Source organism: Lithobates pipiens, unplaced genomic scaffold (assembly GCF_037356315.1).
Source record: "Lithobates pipiens isolate NorthernLeopardFrog02 unplaced genomic scaffold, aLitPip1_a1.2 Scaffold_10, whole genome shotgun sequence".
NCBI lineage: Eukaryota > Metazoa > Chordata > Amphibia > Anura > Ranidae > Lithobates > Lithobates pipiens.
In genome coordinates, this window is record NW_027507686.1 from 125,003,306 (window position 1) to 125,019,585 (window position 16,280).

Consider the following 16,280-nt stretch of genomic DNA (forward strand, 5'->3'; position numbering starts at 1 on the left):
TTCGACTAGCTCACCATTGAAAGAAAAAGCATAGGTAGTAGTAAAAACTACATACGCTAAATTTCCTAGTAAAATACATATTACTCTAGTATTCTACTATAATACTTCAACAAGTGTTGTTTTATTGTTCAGAAAGATAAGCAAAGACAAGACTGACATCTGGTAACATATGAAATGGTTCTAAGGTAGAACTTCTGGTGTTACATTCTCCAAAGTGTAGAGTTCCTTCTCTTCCCACTGATCTACTCTAACTTTCATAATCCTACTCCATTCTTATACCGTTTCACGATGCTATGTCTGCATATCCTAATAACACCCATATTTGCATATATACCTAATATGGTTCAGTCTAAAGATAAGTAGCATAACTCCACCCATTGTCCTGACATAGTAACTCAAAAATAGATGTACCTACTCTCTGTACTCTGTGTTGTTCTGTGACCTTCAGAGACCATCACTTATTACCGTACATATAACTTAAATATATTTTCAGAAACTTTTATCACTTAAAATATTAATTAACTCAAAATCTTCTAACAATTCCCCCTCAATGCACTATATTCAAAAAAAATATAATAAGTGCATTCATCTTAAATAATAAATGTCTCTGATTCTCTTTTTTCAATACAAACAATACAATAAACATTAATACAATACACATTAATACATTTTAGTGTGTCAGATATTGTACATAAACTTTTTCCAAAACTCTGAGATATTTCTATTCTGTTCTATTCTATTCTACTCAAATCTGTTTGTGGTTCCCAAGAAGGAAGGGGTACATCTGATCTTGGACCTAAAAGCCCTCAATCACTTTGTGAAAGTGCAGAGGTTCAGAATGGAATCAGTTTGCTCAGCAGTCGCTGCACTCCATCAAGGGGACTCCCTTGCGTCCTTAGACATCCAGGACGCATACCTGCACATACCCATATGCCTTCGGCATCAAAAGTTTCTGCGATTTGCAGTCGGGTAAGTCCACTACCAGTTTGTGGCTCTTCCTTTTGGTCTGGCATCAGCCCCCAGAGTCTTTACCAAGGTACTGGCTCCAGTTTTGGCGTTGCTGCGACAACGTGGGATCGCGATAGTGGGATACCTAAACGATCTCCTCCTGAGGGTATCTTCCACCTCAGAATTAGAGGAGAATGTGGCGATCACCATGCAGACCCTGCAAGAATTTGGGTGGCTGTTGAACCTCAAAAAGTCAGTGATTGTGCCGACCCAGCATCTGGAGTACCTGGGCTTGCTGCTGGACTCCAGGGAAACAAGAGTTTTTCTCCCTTCAGACAAATTTCAGACTCTCAGATCCGTGGTAAAACTGCGGATGAACCGCAGGGGGTCGTCACTCCGCTTTTTCACCGTAAAATCCTTTTCTCTTTAATTCACCGACTGACACAGCACCCGCCCTCCTTTTATCATTACGTTATACTGCTTGTTGACGTACTGAGGCTGCTTTGCAGGGTGGGGGGTTGTAACCAGAGGGACCGCTCCCCTGGGCAGAAACTAAGAGTTCTGAGTGTTGTGTTACAACCATGCCTAGTATTCTCCTAGTGATAAGGCTAACAACCCATTTGTTACAGAGAGGATTTGTGTCGGTCAGTGAATTACAGAGAAAAGTATTTTACGGTGAGTACAAAAAAATCCTATTTTTCACCTACAATGCTGTCTGCTGTGGCTGATTTTGTGTGGTGAACCCATCCAGGGAGTCACACACACCCACGTCTGAGCTAATCCCCTCACAGTATATATATATAGTAATGTATATGTAGTATAGTAAACAGTAGGAGATGCTGTCATGTAACATTGATAGTTTCGGGGACACAGGGTATTCACGATTGCTTGGTGCAAGGCTACAGAGCATAAATATGGACTGGAGAAAACTACTTTCTCCAGGTTTTGGTATTCGGTCATGGGGCTCTGTCGGAGATTCCATAGTGTTTTGGGTGGGATGTGATCTCCAACCCTGTGTCCAGACTTTGTAAATTACCAGCAGGGTGTGTGCTCAGGTGAGCACAGCACTTATAATGAGGGTATGGGAAGACCTCATGGCTCCCAGTTGGAGACTGCACCACACCCAGAGAGACAGGTGTAGTGATGGCCGAACAGTTTGCCCTGCGGTCGTTTGGCGGCGAATTTCGGCTGTTCGCGGTCCGCCCGTTCGGCGGACTATTGGCGCAGTTCGCCCGGCGGACTTCCGCGTTTACTGTGTAAAAGAACTTTGACCTATGATGACACATCCATCATGGGGTACAGGACAGCCAATTGAGACATGACAGCACATGGACACTTGGACATTCCCCCTAACTTATAAATACACCCGATCCGGCGGCCATTTACATTCTTTCTTCTGTCACTATAGGGAGAGGTTGCTGTGTGGAGCAGGGAGAGATTACAGTGACCCAAATTGCTAGCTATTTGGTACACAAAAGTTCTTTTCAGGACTGGTATAGGTGTTAGGTGTAGTTCAGGATAGGCAGTGCTGTGCTAGTGATTGTTGCAGCAGCCTGAGTGTCTTTTGTCATTTTAGAGAAAGGGACAGGACGGTGTGTGCTGCAGGGACAGCCAGTTTAGTCATTAGCTGTTACTATCAGGTCCACAAAAGTGCTATTTCAATTTTTGTTCCAGTAGCTTCTGTTTTGTCAGTTTATATAGGGACAGGCAGGAAGCAGTGTGTGAGGCAGTGAGGGTCAGTTTAATCAGTAGCTGTTATTATTAGTTCCACAAAGGTTCTTTTCAGGACTGGTATCAGTGGTATGGTAATAGGCTTGTACATGTATAATATTCTTTCTTCCAAATATAGAAAGAATATTATACTTGACTGCTGCCCTTCTGCTGCAGTCTGCTAATCATTCACAACCCACTTGTTCCACAAAGCTCCTTATAAGGACTGGTAACTTGGTCTGTCTAGGGTGCTACAGTACATAGGATTGAGTGAGGTACAGTCTGCCATTCTATAAGGACTGGTATTGGTCCACAATACATAGGGTTGAGGTGCACTACTGCTGACCGCTGCCCTATACTGCAGCAGTCCTTCATCGGTATAGGGACTGACGTACAGTCTGCTAATCACTCACACACAACCTACTTGGTCCACAAAGGTCCTTATAAGGACTGGTAAGGTATAGGGCACTACAGTACATAGGGTTGAGTGAGGTACAGTCTGCCATTCTATAAGGACTGGTATTGGTTCACAATACATAGGGTTGAGGTGCACTACTGCTGACCGCTGCCCTATACTGCAGCAGTCCTTCATCGGTATAGGGACTGATGTACAGTCTGCTAATCACTCACATACAACCTACTTGGTCCACAAAGGTCCTTATAAGGACTGGTAAGGTATAGGGTACTACAGTACATAGGGTTGAGTGAGGTACAGTCTGCCATTCTATAAGGACTGGTATCGGTCCACAATACATAGGGTTGAGGTGCACTACTGCTGACCGCTGCCCTATACTGCAACAGTCCTTCATCGGTATAGGGACTGAGAGTTTTGTCACAGGGTCATTTAAAAAATGACAGGCAGAGGAAGAGGCAGGCCCTTCCGCAGGGGTGGTAGGGGTAGGGCAGGAGCAACAGGCTTGAGCCAAAGTGGGAAGTTGCAGAAGGTGCGTTCAATTACTTTAAAGGACGCACCAGACTTGGTTGAGTGGCTCGCTCAGCCTTACTCTTCTGCACCCTCCTCATCCTCTCGATCTGCACCCTCTTCTTCACTCTCTGCTATGTGCACCCCCAAAGACACTACCACCAACAACACCACCACCACCACCACATACCTTCCGCTTGAGTCACAGGAATTATTTTCCGATCCATATCAAGAGGACATTTCTGATGCGCAGCCACTCTTGGCATTGGATCAGGAAGAGGAGGTAGCAACAACCGCTACTCAGCAGTCTGACGACAGTACCCAGATCAGCCCAAGGAGGAGGTTGGTCCCCGGTGTTGCTGCCTACTCCGAGATCTCTACTTATAGCGGTGGGGAAGGTGACGTTGATGATGACATGTCTAGTGATGTCACGTGGGTGCCCACAAGAGAGGAAGAGGAGGGGAGTTCAGAGGGAGATATGGACCAGCAGATAGGGAGGAGAAGCAGGAATAACTTACATTGCACAGGAGGGACAAAGCAGACTGCAAATGTATCAGGAGCGAGTCATCGACCATGTACGGTCACATCTGGCGTTCCCAGGAGACCGGCACGTGGCTCCGCAGTTTTTTAATGTATCCGCTGCTGACAATAGCGTTGCCATCTGCAATCTTTGCAGTCAACGCATTAATCGAGCGTAAAAAAATGATGACGCCGGATAACCCTCTTGCCCAAAGGTTGACGGCTGGCTTGTCAGAACTCATAGCCCGCCAACTACTGCCATATAAACTGGTGGACTCGGAGGCCTTTTGCAAATTTGTGGCCATTGGAACACCACAATGGAAGGTCCCAGGAAGGAAGTATTTCTCAGAGAAGGGCATCCCAGAGCTATATGGCCATGTTCAGCGGCAAGTGAATGTATCTCTGGCACACAGTGTCGGTGCCAAGATACATCTGACCACAGACACGTGGTCTAGCAAACACGGGCAGGGAAGGTATATCACTTTTACTGCCCACTGGGTGAACCTTCTGACGGCCGTCAAGCATGTAACCCGTGGCACCCATGTAGATTTGGTTTTACTGCCACGGATTGCATGCAGGCCTGACTCTTCTTCTCCTCCTCCTCCTACTCCATCCTCCTCCCTCTCCTCCTCAGCTGACTCCTCCTTTTCCGCTGCTAGCGTCTCTTCCACTGCGCCGCCCAAGCTCCCCAGAACCTATTCGACATGCCAGGTGAGACGTTGCCATGCTGCGCTGCGTCTGTTGTGCCTGGAAGCCAAGAGCCACACTGGCCCGGCACTCCTTTCAGCTTTGCGTTCACAGGCAGATCAGTGGCTAACACCCCTCAATTTGACAGTTGGTAAAGTGGTGTGTGACAACGGTGCCAATCTGCTTAGCGCATTGAAACAGGGCAAAATCACGCACGTGCCATGCATGGCACACGTCTTAAACTTGGTCGTGCAGCGATTCCTTGTCAAATACCCTGGGGTCCAGGACATCTTGCGGCAGGCAAGGAAAATCTCGGCCCATTTCAGAAGATCTTACACGGCCATGGCTTGCCTTGCTGACATTCAGCAGCGACACAATCTGACGGTCAGACGTCTTATTTGCGATTGACCGACGTGATGGATCTCAACCTTCTATATGCTTGATAGGCTGCTCCAGCAGAAACGTGCAGTTAACGTCTACCTGTATGAATTCTGCGGCAGAACCGGTTCTGGGGAGCTGTTTTTTTTTCACCGCGCCAGTGGCTGCTCATGCGCGACGCATGCAGACTTCTGCGCCCATTTGAGGAGATCACCAAACTGGTCAGTCGCAGCCATGGCGCCATCAGTGACATGGTACCTTATGCCTTCTTTATGGAGCGTGCATTGCGTCGTGTCATTGATCAAGCTGTGGAGGAGCAGGAGCGGGAAGATGAGGAAGTCGCAATGCTGGATGAATTCCCAGGGGGGGCTACTCTATCTGAACAAGTCAACAACAGGAGTCTGAAGAGGAGTCAGAGGAGGATGGTGCCGGGCGGATGAGGATCAGCAAGAAGAGCATGCTTTAAACCTTTCTGGGATCCCTGTTGTGCGTGGATGGGGAGAGGAGAATGAAGAGGATGACATTATCCTGGATGATGAGCAGGAGCCAGGCCACCACACCGCTTCCACTTTAGTGCAAATGGGGGCCTTCATGCTCCAGTGTTTTAATAGGGACCCCTGTATAAAAAGCATAAGGGTCAAGGACCAGTACTGGGTGGCAACTTACTTAGACCCCCGGTACAAACACAAAATGGCGGAAATGTTACCGCCGTCACAGAGGGCTGTCAGAATGCAGCACTTCCAGGCCTTGCTTCGAGAAATGCTGCATTCTGCTTTTGCGTGCGCTGGCAGAGGAGCAATTCCCACTCCCAGAGAAGGAGTTGCGGGTACCAATCCAACAGCGCCTGCAAGAAGAGGCCGGTTTGAAAATGTGTTGGTGACTTCGGATATGAGGTCATTCTTTCAGCCGACCCATCGACAGGTGTCATCCGGATCCAGCATCAGGGAACGCCTAGACCATCAGGTGTCCGACTATATCGGGTTAACGGCCGATGTGGACGCTCTGAGGAGTGATGAACCCCTGGACTACTGGGTGGGCAGGCTTGACCTCTGGCCAGAGCTTGCCCAATTTGCAATCGAACTGTTGACTTGCCCCTCATCCAGTGTCCTGTCCGAAAGGACGTTCAGCGCAGCAGGGGGGATCGTGACCGATAAGCGTACTCGCCTAGCTCACGACAGTGTTAACTACCTCACATTTCTAAAAATGAATGAGGCATGGATCTCGGAGGAATTCAACACATGTGACCAGTAGACCATGTATATGTCTATAAACAATTTTTTTAATTGAGCACAGAGACCTTCTTTCTTCATTTGGCTCACTTCCTTGTCCAAAAAAAGCGCACCGTACTATATGCCCGTACCCTCCTCTTTGAAGAGGTTGAGCGGTGACATATTTCTACTGGGGCTGCTTATTATGAGGGACTCCCACCATCCCTGTGCTGTGCTGACATCCTCCTGGGGCTGTACCTCTGCTGTGCATATTATGAGGGGCTCCCACCATCCCTGTGCTGTGCTGACATCCTCCTGGGGCTGTACCTCTGCTGTGCATATTATGAGGGGCTCCCACCATCCCTGTGCTGTGCTGACTTCCTCCTGGGGCTGTACCTCTGCTGTGCATATTTTGAGGTGCTCCCACCATCCCTGTGCTATGCTCATTATGAGGGGCTCCCAACATCCCTGTGCTGTGCTGACTTACTCCTGGGGCTGCTTATTATGAGGGGCTCCCACCATCCCTGTGCTATGCTCATTATGAGGGGCTCCCACCATCCCTGTGCTATGCTGACTTCCTCCTGGGGCTGCTTACGGTGCAGGTGTCAGTGCTGTATATCACGGTGCTGATGTCAGTGCTCTCTGTCACGGTGCTGCTGTCAGTGCTGTATATCACGGTGCTGGTGTGAGTGCTTTATGTCACGCTGCTGATGTCAGTGCTCTCTATCACAGTGCTGGTGTCAGATTACTCTATCACGGTGCAGGTGTCATTGCTGTATGTCACGCTGCTGATGTCAGTGCTCTCTATCACGGTGCTGCTGTCAGTGCTGTATATCATGGTGCTGGTGTTAGTGCTTTATGTCACGCTGCTGATGTCAGTGCTCTCTATCATGGTGCTGCTGTCAGTGCTGTATATCACGGTGCTGGTGTGAGTGCTTTATGTCACGCTGCTGATGTCAGTGCTCTCTATCACGGTGTTGCTGTCAGTGCTGTATATCACAGTGCTGGTGTGAGTGCTTTATGTCACGCTGCCGATGTCAGTGCTCTCTATCACGGTGCTGCTGTCAGATGACTCTATCACGGTGCAGGTGTCATTGCTGTATGTAACGCTGCTGGTGATCATCTCCTGCACCCTCTTCTTTGCCTACCCTGGTCTCTGACCTTCCCTCTCCTCCATTGCCTTCATGCGCTCCACAGTCCTGAATTGTCACAACAATTTCCCATATAAAAAAAGAATGCTTGTAGTTGTCGATCCCAGATTTACCTCATACATGTGTTATGTCATTGGCCATGTGGTGGGACTATGTTTGCAAAGCTATTAATTATTTTGTGGCTGCAAATTTGACCTGTAGGTTTGCGAAGTTTGCCTCCCATTGAAGTCAATGGGGCCCGCCACGAACGTTCCGGTTCGCAAACTATCGGCCGCGTTCGCAAAACGTCCCATCGGAAGTTCGTCCATCACTATCCTCCGGTATGTGCATTGACATTCAGGGTGGCTACTTCCTTTGGGAGGGTGACTGCTTCAAAAGGCTCTTGAACATATTTCGAGTTTTGAATTAGTTCTTCTGCAGCAGTTTTGAATCTTTTGGTTTTCCTTATGGGTCCATAATCATGGACTATTTTGAGAGCATAATTGCTATCAGTGTAGATGTTGGCTGTTTGATCCTTTGCCGTCTCATAGGCTCTTGTGAATGCTAGCACTTTGGCAACTAGGGATGAGCTTCGTGTTCGAGTCCAACGTACGTTCGACTCGAACATTGGCTGTTCGTCCGTTCGGCGAAGTCCGAACATTTTGGTCCGTTCGCGCCAAATTCGTGTGGCGCTCACGGCCCACAATGCACTGCGATGGCGCAGTGCATTGCTGGCTCATGATTGGCCAAGCATGCACTGTGACCCCGCATGCTTGGCCAATCGCAGCGCCAGCAGCGAGGAGAGCCATGATTGGCCACAGGCAGGATGCCTGTGGCCAATCATAGCTCAGGCTGTGTAGTGCACGCCCCACACTATATAAGGCCGCCAGCGCGGCGGCCTTGTGTAGTGTGTTGGCGTCTGAAGCAGTGGGTGTTCTGTGTACCTTCAACACAGTACACACCGATTGTTTTCGGCCGATTTTCGATCTTGCTGTTGTGTAGTGGTTATTGTCTGCGTGCCCTGACCGCAGTATACACCGCTATATTCACCTCACCTATATAGCTAGTGATCTATCTTTTATAATAGAGCTTGCAGTCAGTAGTGTTAGGAGATAGTGCGTGCTGTCTGCGTGCTCTGTACCCAGTACATACCGCTATATCCACCTACATAGCTGTTCTCTATTTGAGCCCACTTGCCATCTGCAGGAGTTATTGGAAGTTGTGTGTGCCTCCAGCACAGCACAGTATACATCTGTATATACCCCTTTATCTCTGGTGTTCTCTTGTTATTGTCTGCGTGCCCTGACCGCAGTATACACCGCTATATTCACCTCACCTATATAGCTAGTGATCTATCTTTTATAATAGAGCTTGCAGTCAGTAGTGTTAGGAGATAGTGCGTGCTGTCTGCGTGCTCTGTACCCAGTACATACCGCTATATCCACCTACATAGCTGTTCTCTATTTGAGCCCACTTGCCATCTGCAGGAGTTATTGGAAGTTGTGTGTGCCTCCAGCACAGCACAGTATACATCTGTATATACCCCTTTATCTCTGGTGTTCTATAATAAAGGCATCTGCAGGAGTTAGTGGGTGTTGTGTGCCTCTAGCACAATATACACTACCCAACTGCTTTTTTACCCAACTCCCTTCAGGCCATTACCATGTCTGGAAGGCCAGCAAGGAGAGGCAGACAGGCGCGAGCCGATAAAAGAGGGCAAGCAGGCTCTGTGTCTAGAGACAACAGTGCTGGTCATGGACGCGGTGCATTGTCATCAGCACGTGGCCATGGGACACGCTTGTCCTTCTTTTCGGCAGCTGGACATGTTGAACCGCAACATGCCAACGACTTGGTAGAGTGGATGACCAAGCCCTCTTCATCCTCCTCATCCTCTCTCACCCAGTCTCAGGGTACTAGCAAAGCAGCTGCCAACGCATCGTCTTCCCTCCTCTCAATGTCATCATCAGTGACTCCTTCCCTAGACCCACCACGTCCTCCTGAGGAGTCTCCTGAACTCTTTGAGCACAGTGTTGGGTACATGCTCCAGGAGGATGCCCAGTGTTTTGTGGGCTCTGATGATGACACTCAGCTAGAGGAAGGCAGTAGCGTGAGCGCAGAGAGAGGGGAATGCTCAAGAAGGACAGCAATCTGGCAGTCATGTTCCACAAGCTGCAGCATACTGCCAGGTTTGCTACAGCGATGAAGAGGGAGGGGATGATGAGGGCACTGACTCCACGTGGGTGCCTGGAAGGAGGAAGGAGGAGGAGGAGGAGGAGGCACATGTCCAACGAGGCAGGATGCCCTCCGGGGGCCAGCTTAGGGGCAGCACACCGACTGAATCACACCGCAGAGCTCCGCCTGTGCAGAGCGCTGCCTCTGCACGTTATTCTAAAAGTTCTTTGGTGTGGGCCTTTTTTGAGACGAGTGCATCAGATCGCACCGCTGCTATTTGCAACATATGTCTCAAGCGTATCTCACGTGGCCAAAACATCAGCCGCTTGGGCACCACATGCTTGACCAGACATATGTTGACCTGCCATGCAGCTCGTTGGCAAGCGTACCTCAAAGACCCACACCAAAGAACAAAGCGGACCTCACCTTGCTCCTCATCAGCTGGCATCTCCAACCCCACTAGACCTTCAGTCCTCTCTGAAACCTGCTCTGAGAGGAATGAAGGTGTAGAATTAGGTGTGTCACAGCCAAGTGCTTCCGGGAACTCTGCTAGCGGTACACCCACGTCCGATTATAGCAGGCAAATGTCCCTGCCCCAGCTGCTGGACCGGCGGAAGAAGTTCACTCCCAGCCATCCACATGCCCAGCGGTTGAATGCTAGCTTGGCTAAATTGCTAGCACTTCAACTGCTGCCTTTTCAGTTGGTAGACTCGGCCCCCTTCCGTGAGTTTGTACAATGTGCGGTTCCTCAGTGGCAGGTCCCCAAACGCCACTTTTTCTCACGGAAGGCGATTCCGGCTCTCTACCGGCATGTGGAAGGCAATGTCCTTGCCTCGCTGGACAGGGCGGTCAGCGGTAAGGTGCATATTACCGCTGACTCATGGTCCAGCAGGCATGGACAGGGACGTTACCTGTCTTTCACGGCCCATTGGGTCACTCTTCTGGCAGCTGGGAAGGATGCAAGACAAGGTGCAGTAGTGTTGGAGGTTGTTCCGCCACCACGCCTCCAAAATGCTACTATTGGTTGTGACACACCTCTCTCCTCCACCCCCTCCTCTTCTTCTTCCTCCATGGCCTCTTCCAGTGCTCTGTCCTCAGAACCAGCGGTGCTTCGTAGGCGTTCCAGGGGCTACGCAAGTACGCAGGCAAAACGATGCCATGCCGTGCTTGCGCTGGTTTGTTTGGGGGACAGGAGCCACACTGGGGCAGATGTTTTGTCAGCTCTGCAGGGGCAGGCCGAGAGGTGGTTGACGCCATGCCAGCTTAAGCCAGGAATGGTGGTTTGTGACAATGGCACCAACCTCCTCTCCGCCCTCCGACAGGGACAACTGACCCATGTGCCCTGTGTAGCTCACGTCCTTAACCTGGTGGTGCAGCGGTTCTTGGGCAGGTACCCCGGCTTACAGGATGTCCTGAAGCAGGCCAGGAAAGTCTGTGTGCATTTCCGCCGATCATTTAATGCCTGTGCTCGGCTGGCTGAGCTCCAAAAGGAGTTGAACCTGCCCAAGAACCGCCTTATATGTGACATGCCCACCAGATGGAACTCAACATTGGCCATGCTGCAGCGGCTGCACACGCAGCAGAGGGCCATCAATGAGTACCTGTGCGACTACGGCACCAGGACAGGGTCAGGGGAGCTCGGTTTTTTCTCACCACGCCAGTGGGGCATGATCAGGGATGCATGCACTGTCCTGTCACCGTTTGAGGAGGCCACAAGGATGGTGAGCAGTGACAGTGCATGCATCAGTGACACTGTACCTCTTGTCCACCTCTTGGAGCATACGCTGCGTGGAATAATGGACAGGGCACTTGAGGCAGAACAGAGGCAGGAAGAGGAGGACTTCCTTGCCTCTCAAGGCCCCCTTTATCCAGACAGTGTTCCTGCTGTGCCACCCATCACACAGGAAGAGGATGAGGAGGAGGAAGAGGAGGAGGAGGATGATTGTGTCAGCATGGAGGTGGAGGCTGGCACTCAGCATCAGCATCAACAGCAGCAGCAGCAGTCTTGTAGGGATGATTTACAGTCCCAAGAAACACGTGGACTTGTACGTGGCTGGGAGGAGGTAGCTGCGGATCATGTTGTCCTTAGTGACCCAGAGGACTCCGGACCGAATGCCTCAGCTAACCTATGCTGCATGGCCTCCCTGATCCTGCAAAGCCTGCGGAAGGATCCTCGTATTCTTCGGATCAAGGAGAGGGGCCATTACTGGCTGGCCACTCTCCTTGATCCACGGTACAAGGGTAAGGTTGCCGACCTTTTCTTGCCATCGCAGAGGGAGCAGAGGATGAGACATCTCCGGGAGGCCTTGCAGAAAGGTCTGTGCAACGCGTTCCCAGAGACTGGGATGTTACAAACTCCTGATCCTGGACAACGTGTTGCTGAGGCATCGGTCAGAAGGAGCGGTGGAGAAGGTGGCCGTCTGACTGATGCTTTCAGACAATTTTTTAGTCCGCAGCCCCAAGGTATGATCAGTTCCAGCACCCATCGCCAGCGTCTGATTTACATGGTGCAGGAATACCTAGGGGCAAGGTCAGACTTGGACACCTTTCCCACCAAAATTTCTCTGGCTTACTGGGTCTTGAGGATGGATCACTGGCCAGAGCTTGCACAGTATGCAATTGAGCTACTGGCCTGTCCTGCATCCAGCGTTCTTTCGGAACGCACCTTCAGTGCTGCTGGTGGCTTTGTTACCGATCACAGGGTGTGCCTGTCCACCAAATCAGTTGATCGACTGACCTTCATCAAGATGAATCAGTCTTGGATCACCCACAGCTACCAAGCACCTGAAGCTGATGTAACAGAATAATTTTTTTTGAAATATCACATCCCTTCAAGACTGCCTATGCTGATGCTGAGTGACTGTCCTGTTATGTTGATTGTCTATCCTCTTCCTCCTCCGCTGATATGTTGGAAGAACATTTCTGGTTCTGGTTGATGCCATCAGCCCAATTTTTCTGCCCCTGTTTAACAGGGGCTTTTAAGGAAAATTTTTGATGCAATGCTTTGCAGCAGGGCTAATTCCTGCAATAAAACTAGAGTATATGGCAGAGGTTGCAGTGTGGTGGCACCAGCACCAGTGCCTAAGGCCCAATTTTTCTGCCCCTGTTTAACAGGGTCGTTTAAGTACAATTTTTGATGCAATGCTTTGCAGCAGGGCTAATTCCTGCAATAAATCTAGAGTATATGGCAGAGGTTGCAGTGTGGTGGCACCAGCACCAGTGCCTAAGGCCCAATTTTTCTGCCCCTGTTTAACAGGGGCGTTTAAGTACAATTTTTGATGCAATGCTTTGCAGCAGGGCTAATTCCTGCAATAAAACTAGAGTATATGGAAGAGGTTGCAGTGTGGTGGCACCAGCAGCAGTGCCTAAGGCCAAATTTTTCTGCCCCTGTTTAACAGTGACATGTAATTACAATTCTTGATATAATATTTCACAGGAGGGCCCCTTCCTGTGCCCACCCAGAGTAACGGTGAGGACTTATAGTGTTGTGGCACCAGCACCACAACCACCAAAGGTCAATTTTTCTACCACTGTTCAACAATGGCATGTAATTACAATTCTTGATATAATCGTTCACAGCAGGGCGCTCCAGCGCCCACCAAGAGTCACTTTGAGGGCTTACAATATTGTGGCAAAACCAACACCTTGTTCCGCCATTTCTGCAGAGTATATAGGGCAGGCCCCTACTTTCAAACATCCAATTTACAAACATCTCCTACTTGCAAACGGAGCAGCAAGTGAGATGAAAAAAGATGGACGACAAAACAAATTATACAGGGGTGATAACCCTTCCCTATGTTTTCCAAAAAGCTTAAAAATAGTTTTTTTGACTGGAGCTACACTTTAAAAATGTACCAGTTGAAAATTACAAACAGATTCAACTTAACACAACAAACCTACACAGTCCCTGTCTTGTTTGCACCGCCTGTATACTGCTGTTCTGAGTATATAGGGCCTGGGGGCCACACGCATTTCCTTTTTTTTATATGGGTACAGGGTTCCCCTTAATATGCGTACAAGACCCAAATAGGCTGGTAATGGGCAGGGAGGGCTACCCATGCCATTTTTCTCAATGATTTTCAACCATATTCAAGGAACCAGATATAACATTAAAACCGCAAGCAGTTTTAAATGGTGTTATTTCCGTTTAATGTCATTTTGTGCAGGGACTGTTCTAAACACGGGAAACACGTGGCACTTCACAGGCATACTACAGACACCCCCAGGCACCATATTTAAAGGAATATTTCACTTTTTTTTTCACTTTAATCGTCATTAAAATCAGTGCTCCCGCCAAAACGGACATTTTTAAAAACATTTTAGGCATTGACCCATGTCCCCTGGGGCAGGAGCCAGGTCCCCAAACCCTTTTTAGGACAGTATCTTGCATATTAACCGTTAAAAATAGCACTTTTCATTTCGAACGTTCGAGTGCCATAGACTTCAATGGGGTTCTAACGTTCGTACGAATTTGGGGTCCGTTCGAAAGTTCTGGTGCGAACCGAACCGGGAGGTGTTCGGCTCATCCCTATTGGCAACCTGCGCTGAAAGTGATGAAAGTAATGAATGGAATAGTCTCAATCACTTTCTCTAATGTTGTCACCGCATATGCCATTCTTGGGACTCCATCTTTGTTCAGTCGTGAACCCTCTGTAAACAGGATCAGATCAGAATTTTCAAGAGGTGTGTCCTTTACTGGGGAGATTTGCTGCATTTCTTCTTCCATAAGTTTTAAGCAGATGTGGTCACCCTCCTCTTCGAGGTCTTCTTCTTCTCTTCTATTTCTCCTAATTCAAGCAGGATTGCTCCATACTTGCTCAGCCTTGCTGATGACAAATGTTTTTTCCTTGCTCTTTTCAAGATTTCATTTGCATATTTCTTCATAACATCCATTCTAAAACATATCTTCCCTTTTTGTAAAGCACCACTGGCGTGGGTTGCAGCTGCAGTTTTCTTTGTGTTCTTGCCACAACATGGATCTTGGTGCATCCACCAACCGGATCTATTTCATACATGGTTTGAAAGGGTTTGCGGTCAACAGGGCAGGATGAGGAGGTTTCACACCATTTAAAAATGCAGGATATGGGGGCGTGTCCGGATGTAACAGGAGCAGGATGTGTCTCGGTGGAGCTCCGCCATCCTGATCCCATCCACATCCATCCTGGGCCCTATACTACAGAAAAATACTCCACATCATCTCTGCCTGACGCCTACTATCCTCTGCAGCAGCCCCAGTGGATATTTTCCTGCCCGCCGCCGATTAAGGAAACACAGTGAGGTGTCCGGCCTCCTCCTCTGTAGTGCCGCCGCCATCTTGCGGCCTACCTCGCCTCCGGCCCCTCGGGCTCTGATACTGCGCTCTGCGGGTGTGGTGGCAGTGCACCACGGCGCCTACACGGCGGATGCCCCTGGGACAGTGTGGGGAAGTGTGGGGGCTGGATGTGCTGAGCGGATCTGCGGAGCTGCTCCGGAGTGCCTGAGGCCCGCCACCATCTTGCGGCCTCACAATCGGTGCCATCCTCCTCCTGCTAGTACCTGGATACTCCTCTGTTCATCTCCTGTGACCATCGGAGGTCTCCTGCACCCAATCCGGTGGAAATTGGTGGAGCCTGACCGGCGGATAGTGCCCGGCGGGACTGTTTGGCGCGTCGGACCTCCCGGCCATCTTGAGGCCTATCCTGCATTCATCACCCGCGGCCTGGGGCTCCGCTGTCTGTGGGAGGCAGGGTGTCAGCTCCCTCTATGCCTGCTGGAGGCATCTGGACAAAGGTTGGTCGGGGAGGGGGCCGGGGGGGAGGGGGATCCCTTAAAGGCATCATTGGGTACCCTTCTCACCTGGACTCACTCTTCATCCCCATCCTTGGGCCTTCCGTGTGGTGCTACCGCCTCATAGGGTTACCCTCCTAGAGACTGTCGCTGTGCCCCGGGGTAACCATACTTCTCCCCCCCCGTGTACCCAACAGCACATGGAATGTTCTGCCATCTGTGTCTCCCCCTGCTCTGTTTGTGCCCTGCTGGAGGCCTGCACCCTGAGCTCACCCACTCCTGTCCTCTGACCCGCAGAGAAAACCCTGGCGCTTGCAGCCCCTTCCAGTAAGCAACAGGCTCTTCACCCGCAGCATCCCCCAAGATCCTCCCTCACCGCGGGGTGAACCTCGGATGGGCCACCCTAAGCCCCTGTACACACGGTCTGTACAAATCCGTCGGATTTTGCCTGACGGATCTTGTCCGAAACTGTTGCATACACACGGTCGGACTAAGTTGTCGAAAAATCCGATCATTCAGAACGTGATGACGTCATTCAGAACGTGATGACGTAATTTCGTTACGATGGGACTACGTTCAGGCTAGTAACCAATAGCTTTGATGTAGGAATTTGATCTGAGCATGCGTGGCACTTGGTCCGATCAAAATTCTCTACACATGATCGGAGTATGTCCGATCGAACCAGTTGGTCGGAAAATATTTCCAGCAAGTTGGAAAATTAGGTCCGACGGATATTCCGACGGAATCAGTCCGATGCATACCACACACAGTCGGATTATCCGACAACACGGTCCGATAGGACACATTCCGATGGATTCTCCGACCGTGTGTACAAGGGCT